Source organism: Dermacentor albipictus, chromosome 4 (genome assembly GCF_038994185.2).
Source record: "Dermacentor albipictus isolate Rhodes 1998 colony chromosome 4, USDA_Dalb.pri_finalv2, whole genome shotgun sequence".
NCBI classification, from domain to species: Eukaryota; Metazoa; Arthropoda; class Arachnida; order Ixodida; family Ixodidae; genus Dermacentor; species Dermacentor albipictus.
The window spans coordinates 138683706-138700012 of NC_091824.1; the positions used below are offsets into that span (position 1 = coordinate 138683706).

The 16307-nt window shown below is 44.9% G+C and overlaps 1 protein-coding gene across 2 annotated transcripts in view; it reads left to right on the forward strand.

The window, feature by feature from the left end:
• The first annotated feature begins 12663 nt into the window (after positions 1-12663).
• LOC135895796 (F-box/LRR-repeat protein 7-like) overlaps positions 12664-16307 on the forward strand; it is a 42752-nt gene continuing 39108 nt past the window's right edge. The window contains exon 1 of one of the 2 annotated variants that reach the window (XM_065423969.1): positions 12664-12821. The gene's annotated coding sequence lies outside the window, so the exon portion shown is untranslated. Of the gene's footprint in view, positions 12822-12916; positions 13104-16307 lie in introns of those variants that run through there. The other variant, XM_065423970.1, reaches the window with a different exon arrangement.

Below are 16307 nucleotides of genomic sequence, written 5' to 3' on the forward strand. Positions count from 1 at the left end.
TGGTAGGTCCTTTTCTAAAGCCTGGTAAACCCGCTACATCCCCTAGCAGCTATAGACCCATTGCACTAACAAGTTGCCTAGCCAAATCTTATGAGAGCATCATAAACATAAGACTCACATTCATCCTAGAAACAAGAAACCTAATAGACAAACACCAGTGCGGATACAAAAAGGGCTGTTCTACCACTGACCATCTCGTGCGACTAGAGCAAGAAATCCGTGACGCGTTTCTTCACAAGCAATACTGCCTAGCGGTTTTCTTTGATTTTGAAAAGGCATATGATACCACATGGCGATACGGAATTTTGAGAGACCTGGCTGACATGGGAATTCGCGGAAGAATGCTAAATTATCTATGCGATTTCATGTCAAACCGAACATTTCAAGTACGTCTCGGCACAACACTCTCGCACACATTCACACAAGAAAATGGCGTTCCACAAGGTTGCATCCTTAGCACGACGCTCTTCATAGTCAAAATGAACTCTGTAAATAAAGTCATCCCACCATCAGTTATGCACTCAATATATGTCGACGATTTGCAAATAGCTTGCCGCGCCTCAAACCTACCCACCTGCGAACGACAACTACAAATAACAATAAATAATCTTACACAATGGGCTGATAAAAATGGTTTCCGGTTCTCAACACACAAAACTGTTACAGTTCTCTTTTCGCAGAAGCGAGGGTTACACTACACTCCAGGTCTCACTTTACATGGTACAACGCTGCCCGTCAAAGAACACTATAAATTTCTAGGCGTAACATTTGACACTAAACTGAACTTCCTGTCCCACATTAACGCAACTAAAATTAAAGCAAATAAAGCGCTAAATATCCTTAAGGTTTTATCAAGTAAGCACTGGGGATCTGACCGAACATGTCTATTACGTATATACCGGTCCCTTGTACGTAGCATCCTCGACTACGGTAGTGTAGTTTATGGAGCAGCTAGGCAGTCCTACATTAAGCGACTTGATCCGGTTCACAATCTTGGCCTACGACTGGCGAGCGGTGCCTACAGGACATCGCCTGTACAAAGTTTATACGTTGACGCTAATGAGCCTTCATTACAGCACCGCAGAGCACAACTTACACTTTGCTATGTACTAAGAATTCGGTCATCACCACAACATATATGCTACAACATCGTAACACAGTGCCAATCACGAATACACTACACAAATAAACCAAACATGATTCGGCCACTCATCTTAAGACACGAACAATATTGTCAGACCTATGATGTTCCTCCCGAAGCCCTGCAGGTTGCCGAAAGGCCAGCAAGATTGCCCCCGTGGTGCAATTTTACACAGCTGTGTGACTGGACGTTAACACATATAAATAAAAAAGACATTCCACAAGAGCATATAATACAAGAGTTCCGAGCTATCCAAGAAAAATACAAAGATTACACAGAATTTTACACTGACGGCTCTAAAACACAAGAATACGTAGGTGTCGGGATCGTAACAAAAAATTGGGAAAATAGCATTCGCATAAATAATTTTTCTTCAGTCTTTACCGCCGAAGTTTATGCGATATGGATGGCAGTTAAGAAAATTACTTCCGACAAGCAGAAGAATGCTATCATCTATACTGACTCGTTAAGTGCCCTAAGAGCCCTTAACTTAAACTCCGCGTCTGAGCCCCTGCTTGGCGATATCTTAAACATAGTATTTAACAAGAAATACGAAGGAACCATACGATTCTGCTGGGTCCCAAGCCATGTTGGGATAGCAGGGAATGAAGCTGCAGATAGAAGCGCATCCATGGCAGCGCACAAAAGCATCACACACATAACACTTCCATACAAAGACAGCATCAGAGCGGTTCGTAAGGCCCTTACGTCAAAATGGCAGCAAGACTGGAACTCATGCGTAAATAACAAGTTACATATAACTAAACCCCTGCTTCGCGAGTGGAAATCATGCACTCACCAAGAACGATTCTATGAGGTAATGTTATGTCGACTTCGAATTGGACACACGCATCTAACACACAACTTTTTACTTCGAAACGAAAGTCCACCAACATGCGAGAAATGTCACGAAACGCTCACAGTAACCCACATCATTATATCATGCCCACACACTGAAACACAGAGACAGAAACATTTCAAAAATCTGTATCACTTACATATACCTCTGCACCCTGCCTTGATATTGGGCGCTGACCCACTAGTGCCATTCACTAACCTGTTCCAGTTTTTAGGTGAAACCGATTATCTGCATCGACTTTAAGGTAATACAGCTATAACTACCTTAACATTAGATCTTATACTGTCCTGTGACTGGCGCAGCATGGCCTTAGTCGCCTTTGCGCCATTAAACCCGAATTAACTAACTAACTAACATTACTTTCCGCAAAAGAAGTATCAAAATCGAACTTTCACCATGCGACAATTCGCTGCGCCGCAACAATGAATTTTTTTTTCTGTGGGGCGGAGGCACCGAAATGAAAAAAAAAAAACGCATAGGAAAGTATGTTGGCCAGAATCGAATGCCTACATCGGGCACCTAATGGGGCTACGGAATTAATACCGAAGAAAACATGAGACGCTTGGCCCACTGAGAACCTTACGCATACTGCTCAGTATCCTACACCGGCAAAACAAGACTTTCCGGAAAGGTTCCGCTCAAGGAATGCGGTGCAATCCTTCGAGTCCCCACAGTGATGGCGGCGAGTGACCATTCTTTTTTTTTTTTGCTTGTCTGCTGGCCAGAAAGCTTCCAAAACTCTGTCAGGGGAAAATCCACTCGGCCAAAGCAAACCGAACGCCCACCTAAGTGCACCGCGCGGTGGTCGGGGCCATACGAGAAAAACATATGCGCTCTGGCTCGCTCTGGCAGCCCGCGGGTAGGGTAGCGAGAACAAAAAAAAATTGAAGAGGCTCAATGTGTCCTCCGCGAATAAAAGTCAAAGTAGAAAAAATAAATAAGAACGTAGTTACTTTGGCTGGCTTTAGTGTCTTGACATGGATGTTGTGGCGTAGGTTAAAAAAAATGTTGATATTTTTTTATGTGACATGACGGCACAAATGAACCACCCCAACGCATCGTCTTATTGGACCTCGCTGCGTGCTTTGTCAACTCGTCTGCTAGTGTGTTGATTTGGCTTGTCTCGTTGTATGTTCCGATGTAAGACTTTAGAAGAGTCAGTGGGCCTTTGGCGTCAAATGTTTATAACAACATGAAACCCACAAAGTTCCGCAATAGAAAACTTAAAGCACAACTTTGGAAATGTCAATGCACGTTTCACATCAAGAGCTTATGAGATTTAAACCCATAAAGTTTCGCAATTGATATTCATGCGCTCCATAGATTCCGTGGCCTCAGTGAGATGCCGCGGCCAGCCCGCTCACCATCAAAGCGCCCTTGAAACTTTGTGCTCGGATGGCACTGCTTGGCGTTATGTGACTGCCGGTGTATAGGCGTTGCCACGAAATCCAGCCCGAGTTCGCAACCTTCGCGGTTAAATGTCTTTTTGAGCGTAAAAAGGACATTCTAGACAAAATCCAGAGTGGTTTCCGGCGCCGGGGGTCGCTTTGGTCGGCGGTGCATGGACAGCACGAAAAAATTTCGGGGGGGGGGCTCAAGCCCCATAAGCCCCCCCGCTGGCTACGCCCCTGCCTTCTGCCACACAACGATAATCGTCATCTGCCTTGATGCGTTTCCTTTCTTTAACGCTGCGAGCCCGGTACTTTCCAGTAACGAACGGCATGCGCGTTATCAGCATGATAGCATTTCCTGTCGACAACGAACTACGATCTGATTATGAGGCATAACGGAAACGGTGCTTTCTCCCTTGTCCCATTATTTGCGTTGTTTCCATTCTAAATGTTGCAACGCGTCAACGGTGACAGCTTGCTGGCATTGCGCACTCCTCTTGTATAGTTGCTACTCGTATCCCTTCACTGCAAGCAGATGATTATGAGCCTCAAATATGACGTGTACCAGGGTGGGAAATGGGCAAATATACCGGGGGAAATGCCTTACTTCCGTTGCCTGTTTCTCTTTTTTTTTCCGTAAGCAAGAAGATATTCTGACTAAGTTATCCTTGCAGCCTCCTGTCAAACGTGTGACGGAACTGACGACTGCGCCGGCCTTCATTTGAATATATTGTTTTTGGCGGGATAGTCTGAACTTAGCCCACTTGGCTCGGCGAGTCCTCGAAGTGCCGATCACGCGCGGCTTCTACCAGCGCCTGGACTTTGATTAGGGGTCCGAACAGTCTTAAACTTGTTTTAACAAAAGCGTGATATGATTGGCATTATGAAACATCGTTCCAGCGCGCAACCGAACACGGACGAGGAGAGAAGGACAACACGAACGCCGGATTTCAATCCGTTCGTGTTGTCCTTCTCTTCTCGTCCGTGTTCAATTGTGCGTTGGAACGATGTTTCATAATGCCAATCACAAACAACTAGCCCGGCTGTCCATACTTAATGATATGATTGGCCCTGGTGGACCACGTGCCGGATTACGTGCCGTCTGTCGCAGAATTTCCCATGGCAAACCGCTTGCAGAGATCGGACATAAAGCCGCTGAGTAATGATGTTTGGTATAATGAGCTAGTCTGCTTTGTATGTGTGCAACGTTGAAAACTACTCCTGCCGTCAACACAATGAAGTAGTAAGGGTGGGAAGAAGGCGGTTAACCTCTCAACCCCTCGTCCTCATCAGGCTTCGCAAGCACAAAGGTGAGGACAGATAGTCGGCGAGGCAGTTTATTGGCAAGTAAGTGGCCCCAGAATTTCCCGGAGCCAGTTTTTTTCCTCTTGCCGTGAGCGTCATATGGAAATGCAACGTGGCGATCTTGCAAGATACCTTCAAGAATTTGACGCGATAAAACTTAACACTCTTGAAGTATCTGTCATCGAACTCTGCAACAAAATTACTGAATGGAGTTTGAAGATAGGCTGTAGACGGAATGAGCACATTCAATGTGCATGTACCGTGTTAAAGTGCAGATAGAGCTCATTTCGCTATAACTTCGGCGATTCTAGGATGTCAGCTGAATGGATGGTCCGATGTTGAAGGAAACACAATTTAGTGTTTCGTTTTGACACATTTAAAGGACTCGTCAATATATTTTTTAACCAATACATAGCGCGTCATACACTACACTTTGGTTTGAATGCTACTTAGATCATAGGCGCCGACAACGGGGGAGGGGGGGGTGGAGGCAGGCAGGCTCAGTGGCCGGAGCCCCTCCGATGTTTCCGGGGATGATGCAGAGCCTCCGCTGTTGTTGTTGTTGTTCTTGTTGTTGTTGTTGTTGTTTCAAAACATGGCTCGTGCCCAGGATGGGGATTGGCCACACTTCTAATACTGAGCGCAACCGCGACATATTCACTGCGTCTTGATAAAAACGCTCATGCATAGGATAGGATAGGATATCCTTCTTCAATGGCGTGTACCCACTGCGGGGGATTGGCCAAGATTTGGATGGTATTAAGAAGATGTTGCTATTACAAAAAATGGTAAAAGTGTCATGTGGAAACGGATAAAAATAATGTATGAAGAACTTAAGAGAATCGTCTTGAAACAACTATGAATTCCTCCACGGCTGAGCAGACATCCCTGTGGTAGTTTCCAAGAGAGGAGGCTTCTGGAGAAAGGACATTCAGAATGGAAAAATTTAAACCAAGTTGCGTGAATGTTGGTTCTAAATTTTTTTTTTCCTTAAAGAAGAAAAACGGCGGCATAATAATAAAAAGATATATATGGTCTCATCGACTGCACAGAATGGGTACAGAGGGGGCGGTGTCAGACCAGCCTTATGGCGATAAAAGTTTAATAATGCATATTCGCGTTGTCCTTTTCTTCATCGAAGTACAGCTAGGCACGCAAATATATAAAGTTTTGACAGTGACAAGCAAAAATGCTAGTTGCTTTGTGAACGCCACCAGTTCCGCAGCCTGCACATCATTCCACAACCTATTTTGAACGATGACGTAGCTCGTGGTGTAGTTGTTCATGAATTTTATATCTCCTGCATAGAAATTGACAGAACCGGTTTAATATCAATTGCAATAAAGTAATCAATGAAAGGCTCACACACACAAAAAAGACATATATGCGTATATCCGAATGTATTCCTTGACTGTTATTTATTAGACGCGTCGTACGCACAAAAACGTGTTCATTGTGACGTCAGAAAATTATATCCATATATATATATATATATATATATATATATATATATATATATATATATATATATATATATATATATATATATATATATATATATATATGTGTGTGTGTGTGTGTGTGTGTGTGTGTGTGTGTGTGTGTGTGTGTGTGTGTGTGTAATGTACCTGATATAGCATTAACTTACGGAAGTATTTCACAAATGTTGAATAGGGACTGGCACGCACGCACGCACACACACAAGAAGAAACTATAATAACATATTAATGTCACTTGAGATTTACTGACTTTCGAGAGCAGACCAATAAGTTAGCAAGTTTGCAGTATGCATGCAGATGTATTCGCATGCATATTTACATGTACTATAGCTGTAAATACCGGGGACTTCAGGTTAGTTATTAAAGAGAACCGCAAAGCATTTCGGGAATCTTGTGCGCTCTTTTTTCACAGTCATTGTCATCCGGCCAAATTCCTAACGACTGGCGTACAGCCAAGGTCATACCAATATTTAAATCTGGCGATCGCTCATCCCCGCTTAACTACCGGCCTATTTCGTTAACTAGCACCGTTTGCAAACTACTCGAACATATCATACATTCTCAAATCATGAAATACTTAGAAGAACATAACATAATCTTCAAATACCAGCACGGCTTTCGCAAGGGATATTCATGCGATGGGCAACTTGCAGGGTTTACTAATGACTTGCTTTCATGCATTGACGCTGGCAACCAAGTCGACGCGATCTTAAACATCTTAACATTGACGCACAAGTCATTGCGTGGATAAAAGATTTCTTGTCATTTCGAACTCAATTCACAAATATTAATCATTGTAACTCCCCTTTTATTCCTGTCACGTCCGGCGTTCCACAAGGGAGCGTGCTTGGCCCTTTGCTTTTTCTAATTTATATTAATGACTTACCTAACCACATGTCGTCCAGAGTAAGACTGTTCGCCGATGATTGCGTAATTTACCGTACCATTTCTACTGACACTGACCCTCAAGCATTGCAGTCAGACCTCAACGCAATTAACAGATGGTGTTCAGACTGGCAAATGACTCTAAATCATACTAAAACTAAGTGCATGTCATTTACGCACTCCTCTTCCCGTATTCCAACTTCATACTTTATAGGTAACAATGTTGTCGAACTTACTACCACGTACAAATACTTAGGAATCAACTTGCAATCGGATCTAACATGGCATCATCACATCAACCTTACTCTTGCATCTGCTAACCGTACTTTCGGAATCATGAAACACAGACTAAAGCAAGCGCCTTCACACCTAAAGAAACTCGCGTACACCACGTTAATCAGGCCTAAAATTGAATATGCATGTGCCATCTGGGATCCGAGCCAAGACTACATTATACGTAACATTGAATCCCTGCAAAGCCGTGCTGCTCGCTTCATTTTTTCAGATTTTTCTCCGTACTCCAGTGTTACATCTTTAAAAATTCGTGCCGAACTGCCTCCGCTATCACTACGACGGAAACACGCCCGCCTATCTCTCTTTCACAAACTTTATCATCATGATCGTTTGCGCGACGACTTCTTTCAGTCACCCTCTGTCATTTTTCCTCGCCGTGATCACCCTTGCAAAGTCAAACGCCCAGCTTGCCACTCAGCTCATTACGCACAGTCCTTCATCCCCAAAACCATAGCTGACTGGAATAACCTACCATCTGATATTGCCACTGAAGTTAACACCGATCAATTTAATCAAATGCTGTGGACTCATTTCAGAATTTGATGTCTCTGTGCATCTTTGGTGTTAGCTATTTTTTTTTCAGGGCTAATTTAATACCTTTGAATCTTGTTTGACATCGTATTGCAGTTTTTTCTCTTTTTGTATTGGTGTATGAGTATTTTGTGGTGTTATTACTATGTTTGCTGAATTGTTCATTCTTCATATTTTTTTTTGTATTCTTATTAGTGTGTTTAGTGTGCCCCCCCTATGTAATACCCTCTCCAAGAGGGCATTTAGGGTATTTGAATAAACATGTAAAACGCAATACAAATTAGTATTGCGTTTTACATGTCGGTTCTCTGGCGTTTGTGCGTTTTGTGCGTTCTCTGGCATGGCGTTTTGTGCGTTTGCGCTTAAGCGCAAACGTGCAAAACGCAATAATAATAATAATAATAATAATAATAATAATAATAATAATAATAATAATAATAATAATAATGCGGAAGTTTTAGTACCCCGTCTGGCAGCCTTTCGTGGGATGTTGCATCAATACATGTTCTCCTAAAAATGTATAACAACATCCGTTCATCCTGCTTTTGTTACACGTGCCGGTTGTTACTAAAATTAATTTTTTTAATGCTGTAATGCATTGTTGCTTGCGTTTCTTTGTTTTTAGCTCGTTTTTTTTGCCTTGTTCAGTGTGTACTGTGTTGTCTTGATGCTCCCGTACTGTTATAGTATTGTAAATCTTCTTACTCGATGCTCACCCCCGCGATACGGGTAAGGTATTATAAAACGAAACAAACAAACAAGCTCTGCGCAACACTTCGCGCGCGTTATATGTGTTCGCGATGGAAATCCCGAAACACCAAACAAAGAACTCCGGTTCGCTTAGAACGTTGCTTACCCATTGCCGGCACGGCGGCATGAGCTTACAATCGCGCTCCAGCGTACGAGCGAGCGAACCAGCGGGTAATCGCGTTTCGTGACCACATCGGCCCCGATCTTCGGCGATAGGCCGCGTCGAGTAGTGGAGTCTCTCCTCCGGCGGCCCCTTTTCCCTTGCGGTCGCGGTGGAGCGAGACGAAGGCACGCGCATGTTGGTCGTTCCGAGCGGCCGCCGCAGAGATCACTGTTGATGTAAATTTGCTTCGCGCGAGCCGATTTTGCACGCCGCGACGCATGTAACATTAGAGGGACAATAAAATGGAAGGTGTGTTTAGCTGTATTAGTGAACGCGCTTCTACAGTGTCACACAAAAATAAGTAATAATAATGCCACGCGGTGAGAAGAGATGAGTAAGCCAGAAAAGAGGCGCAAGAACGAAACGCGGGTGGCGACGCCACCTCGAGGTTCCCGCACCAGCCCGCAGTGACGTCACGAATTTCGAGGCGTCTGCTCAGGCCATATAGTTTGCTTCTTATCGGGGGCGGTGGACTTTATTGTATCCTGAAAGAGACCGAGTACTGGAACTGAGAACTTTCAACTGCACCGTGCGCGACACACCGAATACGGAAAAAAAAAAAATTATATTCACGCGACAGGCGTTAAGAGCCCCGTTTCGCAACAAATACGGCGTCGGACGTCGTTGCGCGAAAAATCATTCCGGACCACAACCACGCAGGCCCTCTGCGTGGCGCAGAGGCATTACTGAACTAATTGAATTTCTCAAAATAATATGCGTCAGAAAAATCGTAAAGTTCTACCTAAACACCACTTACAGACATGATAGCGTCGGATTGTAATTTGAATGTACCAGAAAACATAATTCTGTTACGCGGAAACTCAAACACAAGCCCTTTTTTTTTCCAGCGTTTCTACCATTCATGGAGTGGCGCGGTCCGCTCTGTTCCTTGAAACAACGCCATCTAGATGGCGCTCGCCTCCGCGCATCGGCAGGTATCTGTAGGTATATTTCAACTGCAGGTATCTTTCAGGTATCTGTAGAGGAAAAAGATTGATTCACAGTGGAGGAAAAGAACTAGGAAGCTTACCAGCAAGTATGCGGCCTGTAGGGTGGGCAACACAGCAACAAAGAACGTCAAGCGGAAAGTCAGAGAGGCTGAAATAATCTCATGGGTGACGGCAACGGAAAAGAAACTACCATGAGTACCTACTTAAGCGAAAAAACGAAATCAGGAAAGAAACCATTTATGATAACTCAAAGGGAAGCTCATTACTTTTCGAAGCGAGATCGGGATGTCTTAGAACACGCACCTATAAAGCGAGATATAAGAAAGAAGAAGCATGTGCTTGCTGTGGTAAAGCTAGGGAAACGACGGAGCACGTTTTATTAAAATGTGAAGACGTCTACCCAGCACTCGATTTAGGCACCACTGGCCTCCTTGAAGCCCTTGGGTTCAGCGGGAGCAGTGGTAAAGCAAACATGTCCGCAATAGGCATTAGTAAGAGGCGATTGGAGGATTGGTGGAAGTAGGGAAACGACAAAAGTCGGAGACATACAAAAGCAAAGTTCGCAATAGGGGATCATAAAATTTGGGCGTGGTAGTTCATAGTGTTTTTTTTTCTTTTTCCAATGTTTAACTATAGGTAGGACATTACGCAGTATAATAGCAAGAGCTTGGCGGCGCAACCCACCGCCCCGTTCCAAAGGGGACGCTCATAACATCCATCCATCCATCCATCCATCCGCAAGACAGCTGCGGTTGCCGTGAAGCGCAAGAAGTCAGGGATCTTTGAATGCTATCGCGTTCCACTCTTAAAGCGAAGCTTAAGCGTCCTCCAGATTTTCTTTTGATATCCGTGCACGCCACGTCATCGTGACGACAATCTAGAGCAGCGCTTCAGTTGCCGAATAAGCGCATGTGCTGGACTTTAATTTTATTATAGGCAAATCTGATATCTACACGGGAGTGCGCCTGACAAGACCTGCGACCTCTTGTAGGGCGCGCTGCGGGCACGGACGTCGTAGGACGTCGTAGGGACGAAGTATCCACTGACTGGTTTGATATGGTGCTATACACGTTGCCATTAAAGGGAGGGCGACGTACACTCGGCTCTGTTGGCCTCTGCGGTGGTATTCGACATTATACCGTAACGACCGCACTGGGGATGTTTTCGCCGGCCGAGTATACCACGAGTTGCCAAAGTAGGGAGGAGGGGGAGGGGGGGGGGCGTAGGACTTCCGGAGTGGTGCGCTTCTCTGGCCGGCAAGCCGGCCAGCCCGTCGGCATGCCGGCATATCCCATAGAGTTCGCACTGAGACGTGGCCTTGCGTCATCGCCGCTACGGCTGGTTCGCCGCTCTTTTAGCTATACAACAGGCTCACTGAGCCCCGCTTATCTCTCCCCAGACCCCGCTCGCCTTCTCCGTCCCAAGATAAATGCTAGTCTGCCTGCACGGGCCGCTGCAATTTGCCGCCGCGCCTCACCCGAAGGTAATCAGTGAGGTGGGCGGAATGCGAGTTCGCCCGCGCTGCCACAGCGCGCATACAACCGCGGTCGCGCCGTAGTGTACGTTCGTGCCCTTTTAAAAGTGCGTGTGTGCGAGCGCGCTGATTTATGCGCACGCGAGTGCATCCCGGGCCGTGTGTGTCGGTGTGCGTGGCTCAGCCATGTGGGGGTGGGGGGAGTAGGGTTGTGGCTGAGGTTAACCTGAGCGTGTGCCGTCCCTTTTGTCTGCAACGCTTTTTTTTTTTTTGGTTTGCTTAGCTCAGTGCGCGTGCGCACGAACTTTTGTTCCTCCCTCTACCTTTTCGAACGTCACACGCTGGTAGCTTTGGTGGTACTCTTACGTCCGCTCTGCGCGAAGTGCGACGCCGATAATGACATTTACGCTGACGGCAGCACGCCATAGCTGTTCTATTTGTAGCAGATTTCTCCTGATCAGCTGGCTGCCTGTAGACTGTTTCACAATGCCATGTCGCATGCGTCCTACAACCCCCTCCCTCTTTTCTTCGTCCCCCTTCTGAGGTTGAGATCGGGCATCGAACGCGGTCGGCGCTGCCCCACGACTCTGCAAGAGGTTGTGAGTAAAAAAAAAAGCATTAATGAAAAGTTGGAGCCAAGGCTGTGGCAACCTCGTTTTTCGGTGACTGAACAGGCGCAGAAACAGGCGCGGCGTCAACGCGGCGCCGGACAGACGCTAGCGCGCACATGCGCGCGTCTTTAGCGGAAGTCGTCTGCTGCTGGATGAAGCAGACGACACACGAGACGCGCTGCTGTTGCTGCGATACAGCGCGACAGCTTGCGAAATGGGACCGTGGTTCTCTTTGCGAGGTGGCAGTACGATTGGTCCTGTTTTGTGCCTACATTCCGATCTCGTGGAGTGTTCCTTAATAATTTCTCCGTTAAGGAAAAGATGCCGGAGTACGCGTACGGCGCTTGGGGGCATGCCTGAAACCGGTAGTGCCGAAACGCAGGCCGCTCGCTCTTGCGCATGGGGAAGGAGGCGAGGAGGTTTCACCGCTAGCAACCTTGCGGGGAGCAGCAGTGCTTCTAAGCGGTGCGCTTCCGCTCTCCAGTATACCGTTGGATTGAAATACACTGACATATGTTGCTGCACATTTGCCGGAACTTCACATGCATGCGTGTTGTGTGTGTACGTTTGCGTAATTCATAACACAAACAGAGAACACCAGAGGCAAACAAGTAACATTTTCCAACATGCGTCAAATTAGAGCTGTTTGTTTATATGTTGATTTATACTTGCGATTATGGCCCACTTATTTCTTTCTCGTTGTACTTAATGAGAAGTCTGTCACTGAAGCGGCTATGTGCGGATGATATGACTGCCACCCTGCCGGGCGGTATGCTCCTCAACTTCAGAGCGGGGAGAGGGTAGAGAGGGCGCCACCGCTGTGTCGGTGCGCCCGCGGAATGTTTTGCATCTGAAGTTTGTTGTGGCTGTGTGGGGCTGCGGGCGCAATTCTCTGCGTGTGTGTGTGAATCGCGAGTGCTCTTTGGGATGTGAGCAACAAGTTACTTCGGAACCGCTCATTGTCTGGGGTGAGTAAGCTTTTACATTTGGTGAGCGGAATGCCCGTACGATTTATTCTTCTCGGGCTGCCGCCGCCGCTTGCCGAGCATTGGCCGAGAAATGTCTCGCATTCTTCGGAGAACCTGCCAAGGAGGAGAAGGGGAGGTCTAGGCCTAATAACCTGTCGCTTTGGAAGTGGTTCGTGCTCTTGACGTTGACATTTTTGTGGTGTTGAGCGAAACATCGTTGCCCGAGTCTTGGATACAACGTGCCTTTGATGTTCAAGTGAAAAGCAAACCTTACCCAACGCGGTACGTGCCCTGTGTTGTGCGGTGTCGCGGACGAGCTGTCAAACTGTGACATCATTGCAAATCCGAGGGAGCATTACCTGTTTCTGACTGGCCGTTCGTGCTCTTCGCCCGCCGAATCGCTTGTTTGATATTTATGCACACACACACTTAGTTGTGGTACTTTTGCGATAGACGTTATTACGTCTTTTGATACGTTCTGATACAACAAAAGTTCGGTCACAGTTTTTACAACCGCGGGCCAGAATACATTGTAGTACAAGACCCAACCTTGTTTGCAATGCGAAGTATCCTGTACGAGATCTAATTTTCTGAATACATATGTAAGGTGTTTCTTTCGTTATGCACTGCCACAAGGAATTCTTGAACGTGCGTGTTGCACTGTGTTACGTTGCATGAGGTACAACCAACTTGGAATGGGAGTACGACTGCCGCTGTCTACTTAATGACGAGGACGGTTTCAGGTGCTTTACGCTGTTGTGGAAGCCTGCCATAACCTGCCCTTTCGATATACGCAGTTTTTCTAACCCCATTAGTGGCGCATTATCAGTTTCACTTAGCTTTGTTTAGAATATTGCAGCCGTGTACCGCCGAAAGCTGCAGTTGCCTAAGCGCGCTTCGCGGTTGTTTTGCCGATACAAATGAAGATATTTGAACATACAGTAGTCGGCGGCATCCTAAGAATTACACAAACAAGCTCCATCCATCAAAATGCTGTGCACTTGTCGTTTACTTATGAAAGAGAGCCGAGTCAGCTGGAGTCCACTCACTGCTTAGTGACTTCGCTCTTCTAATGTGAATGCTGGGCTGATGGGAATATAAAAGCCCGTTGTTTCAAGCTAGAATAATAACTATGGTGATGATAATTATGGGGGATATCAGGATCACCCATAAAATTTGCCCTAGATATTCGTTTCCCCCTGAAGCCAGTGAAAGACCGACTGTACAGGTAAAAAAATAAAAATAAATATGAAGCTGTTTTAAACATGCAATACAACTTAACATTAGGGAAATAGGCAAACCCTTTTGGCTGTATACAGGGTGTTTCAGTGAACACTTTCAAATTTTTTTATAGGTTGCCTGTGGCAGATAACTCAATTATAGTTTATGAGCTGGTCTACTCGAAGCGGCGGACACTACTTGCACAAAATATTAAAGTGCAAAGTCAACCAATTAATAAGCATTCACTAATTCACTTTTTATCTAATTATATTATGACCCGTATTGCAATTTAGAAATTCTAGCAATGGACTTCGCAAGGTTGATCCACTTGGAACGAGTTCTCAGGACAACACCAGTTTCGAGGTATAAATTCCCGAACTTCGCGGAGAAATGCATTGGCGTTCCATTTACTTGTGTGCTTCAGTGCATGAAACTGCGTTTTGTTACCAAATTAACTGGAACGCCAATGCATTTCTCCGCAAAGTTCGAGAATTTATATCTCAAAACTGTTGTCATATTGAAAATTCATTCCAAGTGGATCGCCTTGCGAACTCCACGGCTAGAATTTGTAACTTGCAATATGGGCTATAATGTAACTATTTACTCTTAATTAGTGATTTCTATTAATTAGCCGATTTTGCATCTAAATCTTTTGTGCAAGTACTGTCCGCCGCTTCGAGTAGACCAGCTCATGAACTAGAATTTTGATATCTGCCACAGGCAACTTTTAAAGATTTTTGATAGTGTTCGCTGAAACACGCTGTATAATTTGTATACAATTGTCAATGGACCCCAGTAAGCTTGGCTCTCTTTCTGAGGGGAAGGGCAAGTGCACTGTACTTTTGCGAGTGGAGCTTGTTTGTAATTCTTAGGTTGTCGCCAACTATAGACGAATTTCTCGTAAAATGAAAATGAAGACCTCTTCTATGTTTGCGTTGGACTCCTCTATAAAGTATTTGTTTTATTGTAGTTTGGTTTCTTATAAGCAAGCAAACATTTCCACAGCTCATGAACTGTACTGCAGCTTACAGTGTATCAGCATTTGCAGTATGATTGGAAGGAACAGTTCTTACATGACAACTTGGGGCGACTTGTTGCTTTTCCATGCAGTGGCAGTCTCCTCTCTTGCATGTATTCATACCTAGCTTGGAGTTAGGTTCATTCTCCAGTTGACAATGTTTTCGTTAACCTTCTGCATAATGATATAGTCACAGTCAATTCTTTAATACATTTACTTTTTACTCGCTGCACATTTTATATGGGGTGTAGCTGAATGTGTTCGCCTTTCTGTTCATTGGCAGCAATGACATAAATCAGTTGTTGCTGGTTTATTGTATGGGCACTTCCTGTCAGCTTAACAAAATAAGTTTAAAAGCAGAAGAATGTGTGGAGGACTGATAAATAGAAGGGGAATAAACTATAAATGGTGACCCATGTAAAACTAATGCTACCAGGTCAAAAGAGAACGGTTTTTCTTGTTCAGTTTACTACTCAAAGCTAGTTTCTGTGTTTGAGACAGGCACTGAGAAGCAAGCAAAGCAAATTGTAGTTTTTATCAGTGTTTTGATGACCTTTTCCTAGCCATGAAAATTTCATAAGGTAGCTGAATATAGCGCCTAAGTTGCTGCTATGCTAAGTGCCATCATGTAGGGTTCATAAAGCACCTATCAGGACGGTAACATGTGCCTGTTCATACAAGCATTCCCTACTGCATTGTTGTAGAAGGCAGCATACAAAGTTGAGTGCTTTAGATTGAAAAGCACTAGAAGTGCAGTAATTGTGAAGATTATTCATTTACTATTTATAATGACCAAACATAGTAGAAGAGCATGTCTCATTCTTTAGAAGACTTAGTTACTGAAGTATGTGAAAAATTGTCACATGGCTCTGATGCAGTGGTTACTGTAAGTTCCAAATGAATTGAATTAGCTGCAATAAATGCTGTAGTGATTTCGACTATAAAGACCTGTGCTTGTTGAAGTTTCATTCACTCTCCTGCTATGATACAGCAATTGAAAAAAAAAAACCCATAGCTATGTGTAATTATCTGCTCTAACTGATGGCTAGTGCCTTTGAAGTGATGCGGTGCTGCATCATGGCTGCTTTGGGTAGCAAGTTTATGACCAGAAAGGGAAAGCGAGTTTGTAGGTCTGTGCTTTTACTTTTGCCTCCTCTTTCATGATGTTACTGATGGTGATAATTAATGAACTGCTTCACTAATCAAAATTCCCCAAATTTAACCAGATTTCATCTGGTTAAACCTTC